Here is a 17558-nt window from a genome sequence, read left to right on the forward strand (position 1 = left end):
AACCACAATCTGGATGACTGAGAATCTCCATAGACATATTACTGAATGTCTACAAAAGGCAAAAATATGGACCTCGATCAGGAAAGTAGACTTCTCTGATTTTTTTTACAGTTCATAAGTCAACCTGTTAATTAACCTAACATTTCTTCACAGTTCCAAAATATATGAGGAATTTCAGATCAGGGTTTAAAATTATTCAATCTGTCCAAGCAGGAAAAGCTTCTTGGTGCTATTGGTTTACCCCTTATATAGTAATAGTTTATTGTTATATTTACTTCACTTTCTTTTCTTTTTTTAAAAAAATGCACATTTACATTAGATAATGTAAATATATTTATCTTTGCATTTTGCTTCTATTGCTTTTTCATCACTTTTAAAAATAATAAAAGAATAAATAATAAAGACACAGAAGGCAGATTTTAGATGCACCTTCATTCTTTAAGAGGAGGTTACAGAGAAGTGAGAAGCCTGGATCAATGGAAATATAATGGATCTGATTTCTTCCTCAAAACATCTGAATAAATTGCATTGAAGAAAATCCAGTGTGAAAGTCTCATCCTTCTCTACTGAGTAATTTACAACACGTCATTATTTTATTTTAAGGAGTTTTCTGGTCACTGATACCCAGTGGTGGGATTCAAATATGTGAACAACTGGTTCTCTGTGTGGATGCCGCTTTCAGAAATCCACTCTGGGCCTGGGCAACAAAAAATTAGCTACTGGTTCTGCCAAAGTGGTGCGAATTGGCTGAATCCCACCACTGCTGATACCCCTCTGCTTTGAAATGCCTACTTGAAATCTAAGAATAGCCCCCCCCCCTTAAGAACAAGCAATAAAACCCTTCTTAGTATCGCTGGAAATTGAAGCTTAGTCTCAAATTCATCAATAAACAGAATTCCAAGTGGGAGTAAGAGGGGGAAAACTACAGAGGTTTTTCAGGTGGAAGAATTCTTTCTAGAGAAAAGGGGAAGGCTACATCCCATTCCAGCTCACTTTGAACCCTAGTGCAACCCCAGGATTAGTGCAAAAGTGATTAGTGCATAATGAGTTTGGTACACAACACCTTGTAGCATCAAATGCCTGAAACAAAGTCACCCTCAAATTATCCTACATTGGCTCCAACAAGTTCTCCTCAGTAATCCTGCTTCATAATTTCATATAAATAGATGCCAATCCGTAAGGCATAATTATGCTAGGGATTTAATGTGGTGCTTTTCTTTTCTTCATGGATTGATATATGAGGCTTTGACACAAGAAAGTTCCTTAATTATAATTATACCTTCCCCTTTCCTACTAGCATGTCAATTACTAAAATAAAAGATAAGTAAGTTTCCCAATTTGAAAATAGTTCACTGTGTTGGGAATTCAAGTGAATTCAAGCCCCAATGCTTTGTGCTTTTCTTTGAAATTTCTCTTATGAATTTATTTGTGATTTAACTGTTTAAGATGCTGCTGTCCCAAAATCATGGACTAACATTGATTCCCCCTGTCCAATTAATACATAACTCACTCTAGCTAGTCTTAGCAGTTAAAGTTGGGAAAGTTTCAGTTTAATCTACTGAGATTCATAAATTTGTATAATGACTTTGGGATATATGCTTCTTTAGCATGCTTCATATTTTCAACATCGTTTTAAAATAAGTTGCTTGCTAAGAAAAACATTGCAGGTAGTCAGCTTACAAGAGTTCATTTAGTGACCGTTCAAAGTTACAACGGCCCTTAAAAAATTGACTTATGACTGTTTATTCACACAACTGCTGCAGCATCCCCATGGCCATGTGATCAGAATTTAGATGCTTGGCAACTGACTCGTGTTTATGACGGTTGCAGTGAACCGGGGTCATGTGATCACTTTTTGTGAGCCTCTGACAAGCAAAGTCAATGGGGAAGCAGATTCACTTAACAACCGTGTTACTGACTCAACAACTTAGCAAGAAAGGTCATAAAATGGGGCAAATTTCACTTATTAACTGTCTTGCTGAGCAATAGAAATTTTAAGCTCAGTTGGGGTTGTAAGTAGAGGACCACCTGTACACAAGTTCCATGAACTTCACTATTATATGTAAAGAAATAAAACAATGTCCAATTAATTCTGCATGCTCTGTCTGCTTCTCGGACAAATCCCATCACAGATCATGTCCCAAAGGTGCTTTTTCCCCCAAAAGGCAACTGGACTTTCTTGTTTTATTTTCTTTGAAAACATTTTGCTTTTCAACCAAGAAGCTTCTTCAGTTCTGAAGCTTCTTGGATGAGAAGCGAAACACTTTCAAAGGAAAGAAACAAGAAAGTCCAGTTGCCTTTTGGAAAAAAAGCAGCATGAGACAGCCATGACCTAGAGCAGGAGTGTCAAACTTAATTTCATTGAGGGCCGCATCAGCATTGCGGTTGCCCTCAGGGAGCCGGGTAGGTGTGGCCTGGGTGGGCGTGGCCTACTGGGTGGGCGTGGCTAGAGTGTGTATGGCCTACTGGATGGGCGTGGCCAGCTCTCCATCGTTCGCATCAAGGGTGCCTATGGGGGCCTGGGCAGGAGTGGGACAGATCCGAGGGTCTCTGGCAGAAGCAGGGTCTCTGGGCCAGGGCCAAGGCAGTGGGGGCCGTTCCCTCACTGTTTCCAGGATGGCTTTGCGGGCCGCATGAAACCACTTCGCGGGCCGGATCTGGCCCCCGGGCCTTGTGTTTGACATGTCTGACCTAGATGATTGAGAATCTCCATAGACATCACAAAACATGGCAAATTGTTGTTAAAATGGAGGGGATTTTCAAATACAACTTGCCATGTGGCTGACACTAGGATCAAATGGGGGAAAGAGAATTAGAAGGGAACTCTTAAGTACACTTGGGCATATTTAAAATATTTGCGTAAGTCAAGGTATCATGGGTGTCTTGAATTCCATTCAGAAAAAGTGGAATATCTCTGAATCCAGTAATGAATAAGGCATGATGCATGATGAAAGATTGGAAGAATGAGCAAGGAGTATAAAGGTGATCTGAGGCTAAATGTGGAGCATTTTTAGCAAGTGAAGAGTGGAGTACAGGTAACCCGTGACTTACAACAGTTCATTTAGTGACTGTTCAAAATTACAATGGCACTGAAAAAGTGACTTAATGACCATCGTTCACACTTACAACCTTGGTAGCATCCCCATGATCTTGTGATCAAAAATTCAGATGCTTGGTCCATGCTTATGACCATTGCTGTGTCCCAAGGTCATGTGATCAACTTTTGCAAACTTTCGACAAGCAAAATCAATGAGGAAGCCAGATTCATTTAACAACCGTGTTACTAACTTACCAACTGCAGTGATTCAATTAACATCTATGGCAGAGGTAGGCAACCTTGGCTCTTTTATGACTCGTGGACTTCAATTCCCAGAATTCCTGAGCCAGCTGTCCATGAGTCATAAAAGAGCCAAGGTTGCCTACTCCTGATCTATGGCAAGGAAGGTTGTAAAATGGGCCACAACTCACTTAACAAATGTCTCACTTAACAACAGAAATTTTGGGCTCAACCTTAATTGGTTGAGGATTACCTGTATGGGAGAAATAGATATGGAAGAAAAGAGAAAGGAACACCTAAATTAGATTTAATTAATTTCCTTTCTTTTCTCTTATTTCCTACCTTTAATTTCTTTTTGATTAGTACTCCTTACTCTTTTTTGCACTTAGCTTATTGTTGCTTACTGCAAAAAAGCTATATAGATAGTCCTCATTTAGCAACCACAATTGAGATTGGACAACTCGGTCATTTAGAAAACCAGTTGTTGAAATTAAAACTGTGGTCACAATCTTACTTCAGCTTTCTTTTGCTTTACAGCAAAGGTCATAAATGTGGGCATGCAGGCCTACCATGCTGGTGTCCTGCCATTCAGTTGGAGGGTGGGAGAGGAAGGTTGCTGGTATTTATTCTCATGCTTTTGCTATAACTGCTTGGGAATTAGGGAGGGGGACCGTCTTTGGAGATGAAGCAGACTCCTTTCCAACTAATTCCAGTGTGGTTTTAAGACTGTCATGCCCTGAGGGTGACTTGTTATCTACCCAGCACCTCAGTATTCTCAAAACAACACTGCAGCATTGGAGGACTGGTTGTTGTGAAGGGTCTAGGTTTGGGGAAGTGAGAGAATTGCTTTGTGCTTCATGCGGAACCTTCAGATTCCACCTGACTTTCTGCATCCACTTTCTCTCAGTTAAAATTCTTTTGATTAACCTAAATCAGGGGTCTTCAAACTTGGCCCTTGTATGACTTGTGGACTTCAACTCCCAGAATTCCTCAGCCAGCATGCCTGGCTGAAGAATTCTGGGAGTTGAAGTCCACAAGTCATAAAAGGGCAAAGTTTGAAGACCCCTGACCTAAATGGAGTCAAGAGTTTTACTTTCTTGAGGGACCAACCGGGGCAGGTCCTTACAGGCCACACTTAGAATACTTCATCCAGTTTGGGTCACCACGATGTAAAAAAGATGTTGAGACTCTAGAAAGAGTACAGAGAAGAGAACAAAGATGATTAGGGGGCTGGAGGCCAAAACATATAGGGAACGGTTGCTGGAATTGGGTATGTGTAGTTTAACGAAGAGAAGAGTGAGGGGTGACATGATAGCAGTGTTCCAATATCTCAGGGGCTGCCACAAAGAAGAGGGAGTCAAGCTAAGCGCCTGAAGGCAGGACAAGAAGCAATGATGGAAATTAATCAAGGACAGAAGCAACCTTAGAACTAAGGAGAAACTTCCTGACAGTTAGAACAATTAACCAGTGGAACAACCTTCCTCCAGTAGCGGTGAATGCCCCAACACTGGAAGTTTTTAAGAAGCAACTGGACAGCCATTTATCCGAAATGGTATGGGGTTATTTTTCTCCACGTTCACATAGCATGATTTTCTAATTTGAGTAAAATCTCATTCTGTCGTATTTATTGGTATCTGCAGAGTAATGATTATTTTTAAATCTCTGTGTCATGGTCTTTTCCTGTATGTGACAGCCTCCTTAAAACTGTGAGGCCTATCGTCTTTTCCATTGTAAAGAAGAAAGATTAATGGCTAAAAATTGTTTGGATTTGTTCATTTATACAAAAGAACAAAGGCTGTGTTTCTTTTGGAGATACAATGATTCATTTTTTTAAATATTTCCTTTAAAGATCAGCTGGTTGAGGCTCAGCTCTTACGTAATTTTCATGCTTGATAAATTGAGGGAAATATTACATTCCTACATATGGATGACTGTTCGCCCAGATATCTTTTCTTTTTATTATTTGAATATCATTGCCAGGTGCAAATGGTCATGGGAGAGAGGTTCCAGGCTTGTCGAATTCGGGGGCCAGGAAAGGAAACAAAGGATATTTAATTGATGATAACTCCTGATGATACATATGCTCTCACCTAGTTTTTATGTGGATTATCCAACAATTTTTGGAGTAGTGCTTACACAAACCAAGAAGAAGAGATTGGGTAGCCATTTGTCGCAAAAGTTATAGGGTCTCTTGCTTGAGCAAGGGCTGGACTGGAAGACTTCCAAGGGCCCATCCAGTTCTCTTATTCTGTTATTTGTCTGGGCCCATTTCCAGCAGAATTAAAAAAAGGAGAAGGCAGTTACAAAGGACTGTCAAGATGTGAGTCTGACCTTGATGCTTACGTCCACACGTAAAGATTTTATTATATACACCTATACCCATACATAGGGGACGCGGTGGCTCAGTGGGTTAGGACGCTGAGCTTGTCGATCAGAAGGTTGGCAGTTTGGCGGGTCAAATCCCGAGTGCCACGTAACAGAGTGAGCACCTGTTACTAGTCCCAGCTTCTGCCAACCTAGCAGTTTGAAAGCACATAAAAATGCAAGTAGGGACCACTACGGTGGGAAGGTAACAGTGTTCCGTACGCCTTTGGCATCTAGTCTTGCCGGCCACATGACCACGGAGACGTCCTCGGACAAGCGCTGACTCTTCGGCTTTGAAATGGAGATGAGCACCGGCCCCTAGAGTCAGAAACGACTAGCACGCATGTGCGGGGGAACCTTTACCTTTACCTTTATACCCATACATGCACATACATATACATATGCTATATATACAGAGATATATGCACACACACAGACACACACACACACACACACACACACACACACACACACATATATATATATATATATATATATATATATATATATATATTCTATTAATATATTAAATAGAACGCTAACAAATAAAATCTATGTTAAATTCATAGTTTACCATCCTATCTGTCAGTTGTATGTGAACAAGAACTAAGCTATAATATAATATTAAGGCCTATACTCAGTGGTGGGATTCAGCCAGTTCGCACCAGTTCGGTAGAACTGGTATTTATTTTATTTTTATTTATTTTATTGCATTTATATACCGCCCTTTCCCTGAGGACTCAGGGCAGTTTACAGGGAATTAAAAATCAAACATACAAAAGTTAAAAACCAAGTTAAAAAATATTAAATTCACCCTGTACTCTTAAAAACCCCAGTTAAAAATTTTCTCCTCAGCCTGGGCCCGGGAGCTCAAAGAGCCAGGTCTTCAGGCCCCGGCGGAATGATCGGAGGTCGGGGGCAGTCCTCAGCTCCACCGGCAGCTGGTTCCAGAGGGCAGGCACTCCCACTGAGAAGGCCCTATCCCTGGGTGTCACCCGCCAGCAATCTCTCACCGGCGGAACCCTGAGCAGACCCTCCCTGTGGGAGCGCACTGGGCGAAGGGCGTTTGATGCCGGCAGCAGGTGTTCCCTCAAATAGCCCGGACCCAGGCCATGTAGGGCTTTATAGGTAATAACCAGCACCTTGAATTTCACCCGGAGGGCAACCGGAAGCCAATGCAGCTCGCGGAGTAGAGGTGGTAGCTAATTTTTTGTTGCCCTGGCCCAGAAAGGACTTCCGGAAGCAGCATCCACACAGAGAACCGGTTGTTCACATATTTGAATCCTATCACTGCCTATACTCATTAGATACTAAAATACAACAAGGTGATAATACCAAATGATTTGGTGCATTAATTGTGTAAAATAGCTATAATGCATTATTCATCAGGTTCTGATGACCTTTTAGTGCTGTTGCACAGAATCTAGCTACATGCGCTGTGACTACAATCCATTCACCTTTAAGCAGCCACTGAAAATAAACTCTGTCAGAATGGCCAGGATTCCTATTCATTATCAGGAAGATAATTTTTATTTCAATGAGTCTATAAAAAGAGCAGTGCAGAAAGATGTGTCCAGATGTTTCTACCTCTCCAGAATCACAGAGCCTTGCAACCAGTGGTATGCCTTTATATTTGCCATCCAGGACAGCTGATGGAAGCACATGGCCTCCTGCAAGTCAAAAGGCTTTTGGATGATTTTCTATCTCTACCTAGCTAAGAAAACTGGCAGGGGTGCCGGTATATCTGACAGAATCTGGAGCCAGGAAAAACAGAGCTTTCTCTAAGTCCGCTTGCCTCTCTACGTCCTCTACCCTTTGTTTCAGCATTTGTTTTGCCTGATCATAGTCCAGCTTGAGTATTGAGGATGGAGAAAAGCTTAGTTTAACAAGGTTGGACTCAACAGTCTTAATCCATGAAGAGGAGAATTTATTTTGGAGGATTAATGGTGCAAGGCCTTGAGTGGAAAAAAAAATAAGTTTGAGCCAAAGATTTAAGGATGCTATACAGATTCTTGCTTTAACTTTTATCAATCTTGTCTCCAGGCGTTTGAAACACAATGAGGCATCTGGAGAATTGCTGCAATAAATTTGGACTGAACTCTTTCTAGAGGTATAAAACAAGAAGCTGAGGGTCCTGTAAAGAAGCTGTGCTAATGACCTGGCCAGAAGAAGCTTAATTGCAGCAGGAACATAGTATCCTCCCCTTGAGCAGAAAAAAAAAGAGAATAACATTAGCCGATCTTTGGCCATAGGCAGCTGCATAATCACAATGTGCTTTTCTCAAACCGGTGGCATGTATGACCACACCTAGATACTTATAAGTGGTCATTTGCTCTATGTTATGTTGATTGAGATACCATGAGCAGAGTTTTGGCCTTTCAGCAAAGGCTATAACCTTAGTTTTCTGGTAGGTCATGTCCAGTTTTTCATTATTACAATACTGGAAAGCAATTAATATGCATAAATACCAAACTGTCAGAAACATGAATAATTTGAGAAGAAAGAAATATAAAAGAAGCTAATGGACAGTATTATTGGGTAATTTTTCAAACTAGGAAAGGGATGGGGAGGGGAAGTGGAGTTAGGTTGGGAACAAGTTGTTGTCTTAAAATTTGTGCCACCACTGAGTTGTATCCCTTCTTCTATTTTTCTGTTTTCTTTCAGAAAACAGTTACCGTCACTTCATAACTCAGCGCTTCTCCAATTTACAGTTTGGCTCTCAATCAGTCTTCTTCTTCCATTTCCCCTGCCTTTGGCACGTAGGTGAGCTTACTGAGAGAGATTTTTTCTTTCTTTACTATTTCTGGAGAGTTTCTCAAGAGCTTTAAAGATGAACAGGTAATAATAACTACATTTTTTGAACAGTATATTCTTCCAACTTTCCTATTAGGACCTTTCTGTAACCTGCTGCCCTATGGAAGTGTTGGACTTAACCAGTGCTTTTTTTGTAAAAGAAAAAGGTGCCAGAACTCACACATCATACAACCCTACAAGGTTCCATCCAAAACAGGTGCCAGAACTCCATTCTGAGCGTTCTATGACAAAAAAAGCTCTGGACTTAACACTTAACACATTGAGATGACTGGCGGTATGGTGGTGCCCATTCTCTGAAGTTCTTGATATGCATCCATTAGGAGGAACCAACTTAAATGAAAGGGCTTCAAGGCAGATTCCTACATCTTAAAACATTTTATAGTAGTCATTGTGATCTATACCAAATCTATCTCAGTCTCAGCAACTTTAAGAAGCATGGAGTTCAACTCCAGAAGGCATGGAAAATTCTGGGTGGTGAAGCCCACACTTCTTAAAGTTACCAAGGTTAAGAAGCACTAATCTACATAGTCAGTGTTGGCAGTAGTAGCAGTTTTGGAAAATTTCTAACAGGGATTAGATGCACAGCCCTCTTTGCCTGATTGTTTGCATATCTTTGCTGCTGAAAGTGATCAGAGGTTTATGTGGGTTCTGCGGTACCAGGGGTGGCCAATCCATGCAGGCAAACCAAGTGGTTAACCAAAGTGTTGTGTACTGGGTTCTTTGCTGCAAGCAGGAGACGAGGCGAGAGAGTTCAGGCAGGAACATGCTTTATTGAATACAGAAAGTGAACTAGTAACCAAGGCTTCTACGCAGCTATTTATACTGCTGGCCACTAGGCAGCAGCCAATAGGTTTGAAGGAGCCTATTGCCACCCTAGAGCCAACCAATGGTCGTCCTGGAGACTGCCTGTCTGAGGAGCCAGCAACCGTTACACAGACTCCCTGATTAAGCAATCTCAACAGCATTCAAAAACATGTGGTACAGTTCAATTAAAACAGGCCCAATACATTACACAAAGTATCAAACAGAGTGCCAAATTTCAAAAAAGGGATCAAATAAAAATACAGGTGTGATTTTTTTCTTGCAGTTATATTGTTTACCCATGGCACTATTTGATCCTACTGACACATAAGGGAATTTGAGTGAACAATTATACCACTTTTTAGCCTTTGTTTCATTTATTTGATAAATGGATCACCCAACATGCAAGAGCTAATGTGAAAAAGCCATCACCAGCTTTGATTCAATACACAGTTGTGTCATCCTTTAGCTAAAGAATTGCAGAATAACAGAATAACAGAGTTGGAAGGGACCTTGGAGGTCTTCTAATCTGACCCCTGCTTCAAGCAGGAAATCCTATAACATTTCAGACAAATTGGTTGCCTAATCTCTTCTTAAAAACTTCCAGTGTTACAGCACCCACAACTTCTGGAGGCAAATTGTTCCATTGACATCCACTAAAATCAAACACTTCCTATCAAAGTTGGTGAGATTTATATCGGACAAGAATAATCCAAGTCAGCCTTTACAAGTTAACAAAATATGTACACAACTAGCCTTAGTTATCCCCTTAACTGAACTGACTGAACTGGTTAAAGGTAGTAGATTATGCTGGCATATCACATGTTGGATGACTCTATTTATGAAATAATGAAACAATATTATTATAATAAGGCCAACATGGAGATCTGATAACATTTGGTGGCAAAGATATGCAATATTTTTGGAAATTGCAAAAGGGAATGAATAGCTTTTCATAACTGTCCTAGAGGGGGTGGGAATCCAGAATAACTTGCATATAGATCATATTTTATGGATTCTCCCATTAAGTAGCTTCATCTAACAATTAGAATAAGTGCAAGGTGGAGAGATATAAGGTGGAGATAGTGGAGATGCTATAAGCACTATCCAGTGCCATATCATGAATGACATCATCACTGGATGTTGACCTTTCCGATTTATATATGGCACTTGAGGACAGCCGTGGTCACCTGCTTGCTTTTCAAACAGGGATAAATAGAATATCTATCACAGCAAAAAGCACAATCCATCTGGAACCTTGCACAGATGTAGTGTTCTCTCCATGTTGTGCTGAGGCATGGACAAACCCTTTCCTGTAAGGGACTCTGTAAAAATTGGAATAAATATTGAAGCAGTAAGGCTGGGAATGCATTTTTCAGTTACGTTTTACTGACAACTGATCACCACACAGTCTAATTATAACCACGCTAATGAGGAAAGTTCAGAGTCCCCTTGGATGTGCAAAAAGTCTGGTTCGTGTCAAAGGAGAATGTAAATTGAAACATGATTGCTGAAAGTTCTTACAGAAAAATAAATTTTAAGCATGTGCAAAGGCAATTTCTTTTAGACCAGAGAGTTCAACAGTTTCCTTGCAAGGTTGTGCATTGATTTGTGAAATGATTTATCCTGTCCAGAAGTTCAAATCACTTGGAATCCTAACAAACTATAAATGAAAGAATGAACTAAGAAAATGCCATCTGGCTAGCCCAGGGTGTCTTCAAACTTGGCAACTTTAAGACTTGTGGACTTCAACTCCCAGAATTCCTCAGTCTCAGACCCCTGGGCTACACTATACCCACCCATTACTACCCAGAGTTAATTATGCCAGGCAGTTGCATATCTCTATGAACATTTTCTTTGCAATTCAATAAGTGTTTAGTTTGGCATCAGCCATACAGACTGGGGCTTCAGGAAATTAAATCCCACCATATTTACAGAACACTGAGATGGAAAGCCACAAGCAAACCCTATTCTTGGCTATCAGTGGCTAAAAACCAATAAATATAAAAACCTCATGGACAGATGTGAAGGTAGCTCAAACTTTATGAGCATTGGAGATTCTCAACCATCCAGGTCGTGGTTTTTCAAAAGGCAACTGGATTTGGTTTTTCCTTGAAGATATTTTGCTTCTCATTTAAGAAAAGCTTCTTCAGTTCTGACTTTCTGAGTGTTAGATTTCCAGTCACTGTTAGACAATTAAACTCATCACCCTAATTGTAGAACACACTAGCTAGGGAGGGTAGGATTGTCTAGGAGGGACTAAATCTTGGACAAATTAAAAGTTATTTCTCCTTGCAGGGTAGTTTGTGGAATGAGAAACCCAATCTTCTGAGAGGGGCACTTAGAAAAACTGTTACGACACTGCAGGCCTATTCAGTGGTGGGATTCAAATATGTGAACAACTGGTTCTCTGCATGGATGCCGCTTCCGGAAGTCCACTCTGAGCCTGGGCAACAAAAAATTAGCTACCGGTTCTGCCGAACTGGTGCAAACTGGCTGAATGCCACCATTGGGCCTATTCAACAGAGCATATGCTGCAAAGTGATAATAGATGCATGTCTTTATTATTCTGAGTTATTGTAGACATGGAAATCATTTGAGCAATTAAATTTTACAGAAAATACTGTATAATTACATCACACCACTCTGTATCAACTGTATGATACTGTCCAGGTTAATGGGATTTTTTCATGCTCTTCGTGGGCATTCTCATTAATTCACTGAAAGGTCTGCTAATCTGATGAGTGTAATTGCTATTCTAAAAATAAGCTATCCGCAGCTTTGCTGTTCGTAAAAGAGGCTGGAAATTGGGGGGAGGGGGGGAAGAGAAGAAATTTATTTTATTAGGAAATGCATATTAAGAAGTGCAAATTTATTAAGAAATTGTGCACAGTTGTGGGAATGGGCAAGTGTAATCCTCAGCATGTATCCTGGAACTGTCAGGTTTTGCAAGATAACTAGCAATCAGAAGCTGAAAATGCTGCTGGAACACACAATGTTGTTAACAAATATTGTAACTGTAACGATTGCCATTGAGTTGTATCTGATAGATGATATATGTCCTTTAAACCAGAGCTGGACAAGATCGGAAGCTACTGCTTTATAACTGTTTTTTTCTTTTTCTTTGCTGTGTATTTCCTTGCAACATTTTTTCACTTAGCATTTTTCTGGAAGGGATTGTGGAGGTCTTCTAGTCTAACCCCCTGCTCAAGCAGGAGACCCTGTATCATTTCAGATAGGTGGTTGTCCAGTCTTTTCTTTAAAAACCTCCAGTGATGAAGAAATCCACAACTTCTAGAGGCAAGCTGTTCCACTGGTTAAATGTCCTCACTGTTAGGAAGTTTCTCCTTATTTCCAGGTTGCTTCTCTCCATGAGTAGTTTCCATCCATTGTTTCTTGTCTTGCCTTCTGGTGCTTTGGAGAATAAGTTGTCCACCTCTTGTTTCTCACGGCCCTTCAAATACTGGAATACTGCTATCATGTCACCCTAGTCCTTCTTTTCTCTAGACTGGCCATATCCGATTCCTGCAATCTTTCTTCATATGTATAAAGACTGCTACTTCAAAGGAGGATTTTAAAACAATGACAGTATGCAGTTGCTTCCATCTCTAAGAGAGCCATACATTAAAACATACCTTTCTAATAAAAAACATGGATTACTGCCTTGTCGTGGCGAAGGGGCTTGCGTAATTCAATGAAGCTATGAGCTATGCCGTGCAGGGCCACCCAAGACGGACAGGTCATAGCAGAGAGTTCTGACAAAACGTGATCCACTGGAGAAGGAAATGGCAACCCACTCCAGTATCTTTGCCATAAAAACCCTATGGACAGTACCAAAAGGCAAAACGATATGACGCTGGAAGATGAGCCCCTCAGGTCAGAAGGCGTCCAATATGCTACTGGGGAAGAGCAGAGGGCTAGTACTAGTAGCGCCAGAAAGAATGAAGCGACTGGGCCAAAGCCGAAAGGACGCTCAGCTGTGGATGTGTCTGGTGGTGAAAGGAAAGTCCGATGCTGTAAAGATTTTTTCTCCATAGGAACCTGGAATGTAAGATCCATGAATCAAGGAAAGCTGGACGTGGTCAAACAAGAGATGACAAGACTGAACATCGACATCTTAGGTATCAGTGAACTAAAATGGACAGGAATGGGTGAATTTAATTCAGATGACCATCAGGTATACTACTGCGGGCAAGAATCCCTCAGAAGAAATGGAGTAGCCTTCATAGTCAATAAAAGAGTAGGAAAATCAATAGTGGGATACAATCCTCAAAATGACAGAATGATCTCAGTTTGAATCCAAGGGAAACCATTCAATATCACAGTAGTCCAACTCTATGCCCCAACCACCAGTGCTGAAGAGGATGAAATTGACCGGTTCTATGAAGCCCTACAGCACCTTATAGAAGTAACACCAAAAAATGATGTCCTTATCATCATGGGGGATTGGAATGCTAAAGTAGGAAGCCAAAAGATAACTGGAATAACAGGCAAGTTTGGCCTTGGAGTACAAAATGAAGCAGGGCACAGGCTGATAGAATTTTGTCAAGAGAATATGATGGTCATAGCAAACACTCTTTTCCAACAACCCAAGAGACGGCTCTACACATGGACATCACCAGACGGTCAACACAGAAATCAGATTGACTATATGCTCTGCAGCCAAAGATGGAGAAGCTCTATACAGTCGGTAAAAACAAGACCAGGAGCTGACTGTGGCTCAGACCATGAGCTTCTCCTTGCAAAGTTTAGGCTTAAACTGAAGAAAGTAGGGAAAAGCACTAGGCCACTCAGGTATGAATTAAATCATATCCCTGTTGAATATACAGTAGAGGTGACAAATAGATTTAAGGAATTAGATCTGATAGACAGAGTGCCTGAAGAACTATGGACAGAGGTTCGCGACATTGTACAACAGGTAGCATCCAAAACCATCCCAAAGAAAAAGAAATGCAAGAAAGCAAAATGGCTGTCTGAGGAAGCTTTGCAAATAGCTGAGGAAAGGAGGGAAGCGAAAGGCAAGGGAGAAAAAGAAAGATACGCCCAATTGAATGCAGAATTCCAGAGAATAGCTAGAAGAGATAAGAATGCCTTCTTAAATGAACAGTGCAAAGAAATAGAAGAAAACAATAGAATAGGGAGGACCAGAGATCTTTTCAAGAAAATTGGAGAGATGAAAGGAACGTTTCATGCAAAAATGGGCATGATAAAGGACCAAAATGGCAGGGACCTAACAGAGGCAGAAGAGATTAAGAAGAGGTGGCAAAATTACACAGAAGAACTATACAAGAATGAGCTTAACGTCCCAGATAATCACAATGAGGTGGTCACTGACCTCGAGCCAGACATCCTAGAATGTGAAGTGAAGTGGGCCTTAGAAAAGCTGAGCAACAACAAAGCTAGTGGAGGTGACAGTATTCCAGCTGAGCTATTCAAAATCTTAAAAGACAGTGCAGTAAAAGTGCTACACTCAATTTGCCAGCAAATTTGGAAAACTCAACAGTGGCCACAGGATTGGAAAAGATCAGTTTACATTCCAATTCCAAAGAAAGGCAGTGCCAAAGAATGTTCAAACTATCGCACCATTGCACTCATTTCTCATGCTAGTAAAGTCATGCTTAAAATCCTACAAGCTAGACTCCAGCAGTATGTAGATCGAGAACTACCAGAAGTACAGGCAGGATTTCGAAGAGGCAGAGGAACTAGAGATCAAATTGCTAACATACGCTGGATCATGGAGAAAGCTAGTGAGTTCCAGAAAAACATCTAGTTCTGCTTCATTGACTATGCTAAAGCCTTTGATTGTGTGGATCATAACAAACTGTGGCAAGTTCTTAAAGAGATGGGAGTACCAGACCATCTTATTTGTCTTTTGAGAAACCTATATGCGGGTCAAGAAGCAACAGTGAGAACTGGACACGGAACCACTGATTGGTTCAAAATTGGGAAAGGAGTCCGGCAAGGCTGTATACTGTCGCCCTGCCTATTTAACTTATATGCAGAGCACATCATGAGAAAGGCAGGGCTAGATGAATCAAAAGTTGGAATTAAGATTGCTGGAAGAAATATCAACAACCTAAGATACGCAGATGATACCACTCTAATGGCAGAAAGTGAAGAAGAACTAAAGAGCCTCTTGTTGCGGGTGAAGAAGGAGAGTGCAGAACTTGGGTTGAAACTTAACATTAAGAAAACCAAGATCATGGCATCTGGCCCTCTCAATTCCTGGCAAATAGATGGGGAAGAAATGGAGGTAGTGACAGATTTTGTTTTCCTGGGCTCCAAGATCACTGCAGATGGGGACTGTAGCCAAGAAATTAAAAGATGCTTGCTCTTGGGAAGGAAAGCCATGGCAAATCTAGACAGCACACTAAAAAGCAGAGACATCACCCTGTCAACAAAAGTGCATATAGTCAAGGCTATGGTCTTCCCAGTTGCAATGTATGGCAGTGAAAGTTGGACCATAAGAAAGGCTGAGCGTCAAAGAATTGAGGCCTTTGAACTATGGTGCTGGAGAAGACTCCTGCGAGTCCCTTGGACTGCAAGGCGATCAAACCGGTCAGTCCTAGAGGAGATCAATCCTGACTGCTCTTTAGAAGGCCAGATCCTGAAGCTAAAACTCAAATACTTTGGCCACCTAATGAGAAGGAAGGACTCACTGGAGAAGAGCCTCATGCTGGGAAAGGTTGAGGGCAAGAGAAGAAGGGGACGACAGAGAATGAGGTGGCTGGATGGAGTCACTGAAGCAGTAGGCGTGAGCTTAAATGGACTCCAGAAGATGGTAGAAGACAGGAAGGCCTGGAGGAATGTTGTCCATAGGGTCGCGATGAGTCGGACACGACTTCGCAGCTAACAACAACAACAATAAAAAACATATAACAAGTTTTGGGGCTTTCTAGTTAGCAGACTGAATGCAGACATGCCCCTGTACAAACACACACTAGTTTACTAGACCTACACACTCTTAAAACACAGACAACTGGATGTTATTTGGGTTCTTTGATAGCTATTGATCAAACAAATGAAGTAATCAATAGCCTTGTTAAAAGAAGAAGGAAATCTGTACTGGAGTGTTTGGGCTTTTCATAAGGATGCTGGAGAGAAAAAGAAAGGAAAAATGCTGTTAGGAAAATATTGCAGCATTGGTTTGATGGACTGAAACACGATTGAATGTGGCCAAATGGCATATATGTCATGGGCCTCCTGGAAAAATATTAAAAGGGAAACTGCAATCTGTACATGTTGAAATTAATTCCTAGCTGCTGTCCGTTTACTATTCCTAGGGTCCATATGACAGATGGGGTATCGGGCTGGCAGAAACTAGAAACAATAGAAGGGAATTAAAATAAATTTATAATTTGCATTTTATCACAGCAAAGGCAAAGATTACATTATTTTCAGAGTTCCGATGGGCTGAAAAATTGTTTGTAAACACTTCAAATAAAAAACCTGAGTGTAGGAAAGGTACCCCCTTCAGAATTTGTATATTAAAAATGACCTAGCAGACGGTTGTGAGATACAGAATAGTGAAAAATCTATTTAGTGGTTTGGAAACATTTTCCCAATGTGAATATAAATATATGAAACATAGCTTAGCTTGACTTTGGAATCACTCATAATATATCTAGAGCTTCTTGTTTTGTTTTGTTTTTATTGAAAAGTTTTATAGAAATTACAATATTATCCCCCCCACACCCACCCTTAACCCCCCCTCCTCCCCACTTCCCAGAGCTGATTACAGGGTTACAGATATATAATAATCATAATCTAGCTAACATTAACCAACTATATAAATAACCAAATACATAATACGCTTTAACTCCCTATAACATAAATACAAGCAAACTAAAAATATCCAAATTATTAAACAATACTAATACTAAATATAATAATAATATCATATAATTAAAACTAATAATAATAATAAAAAAGGAAATAAACTATAACCATCCAAAATTTACTCATAAACTAAATGGAACTTTTTAGTCCCATATTTATTCTGGATATAATCTATCCATCTTCTCCAAACCGAAATGTACCTTTCTTGTGAATGATCCTTCAAATAAGCAGAAATCTTAGACATTTCTGCTAAGTTTGACACTTTAAGCATCCATTCTTCTATGGAAGGCAAGCAATCCTTCTTCCAATATTGCCCTACCACTAACCTCGCAGCTGTTATCAAATTCAACATTAAATTAATTTCTTTAGTATCACAATCTGTAATAACACCCAATAAAAATAACTGTGGAGTGAACTTTATCTTTCTCTTTAAAATCTTTTGAATGTTCCACCAAATTTTAAT

The sequence above is a fragment of the Vipera ursinii genome (genome assembly GCF_947247035.1).
Source record: "Vipera ursinii genome assembly, chromosome: 5".
In the NCBI taxonomy this organism is placed as follows: domain Eukaryota; kingdom Metazoa; phylum Chordata; class Lepidosauria; order Squamata; family Viperidae; genus Vipera; species Vipera ursinii.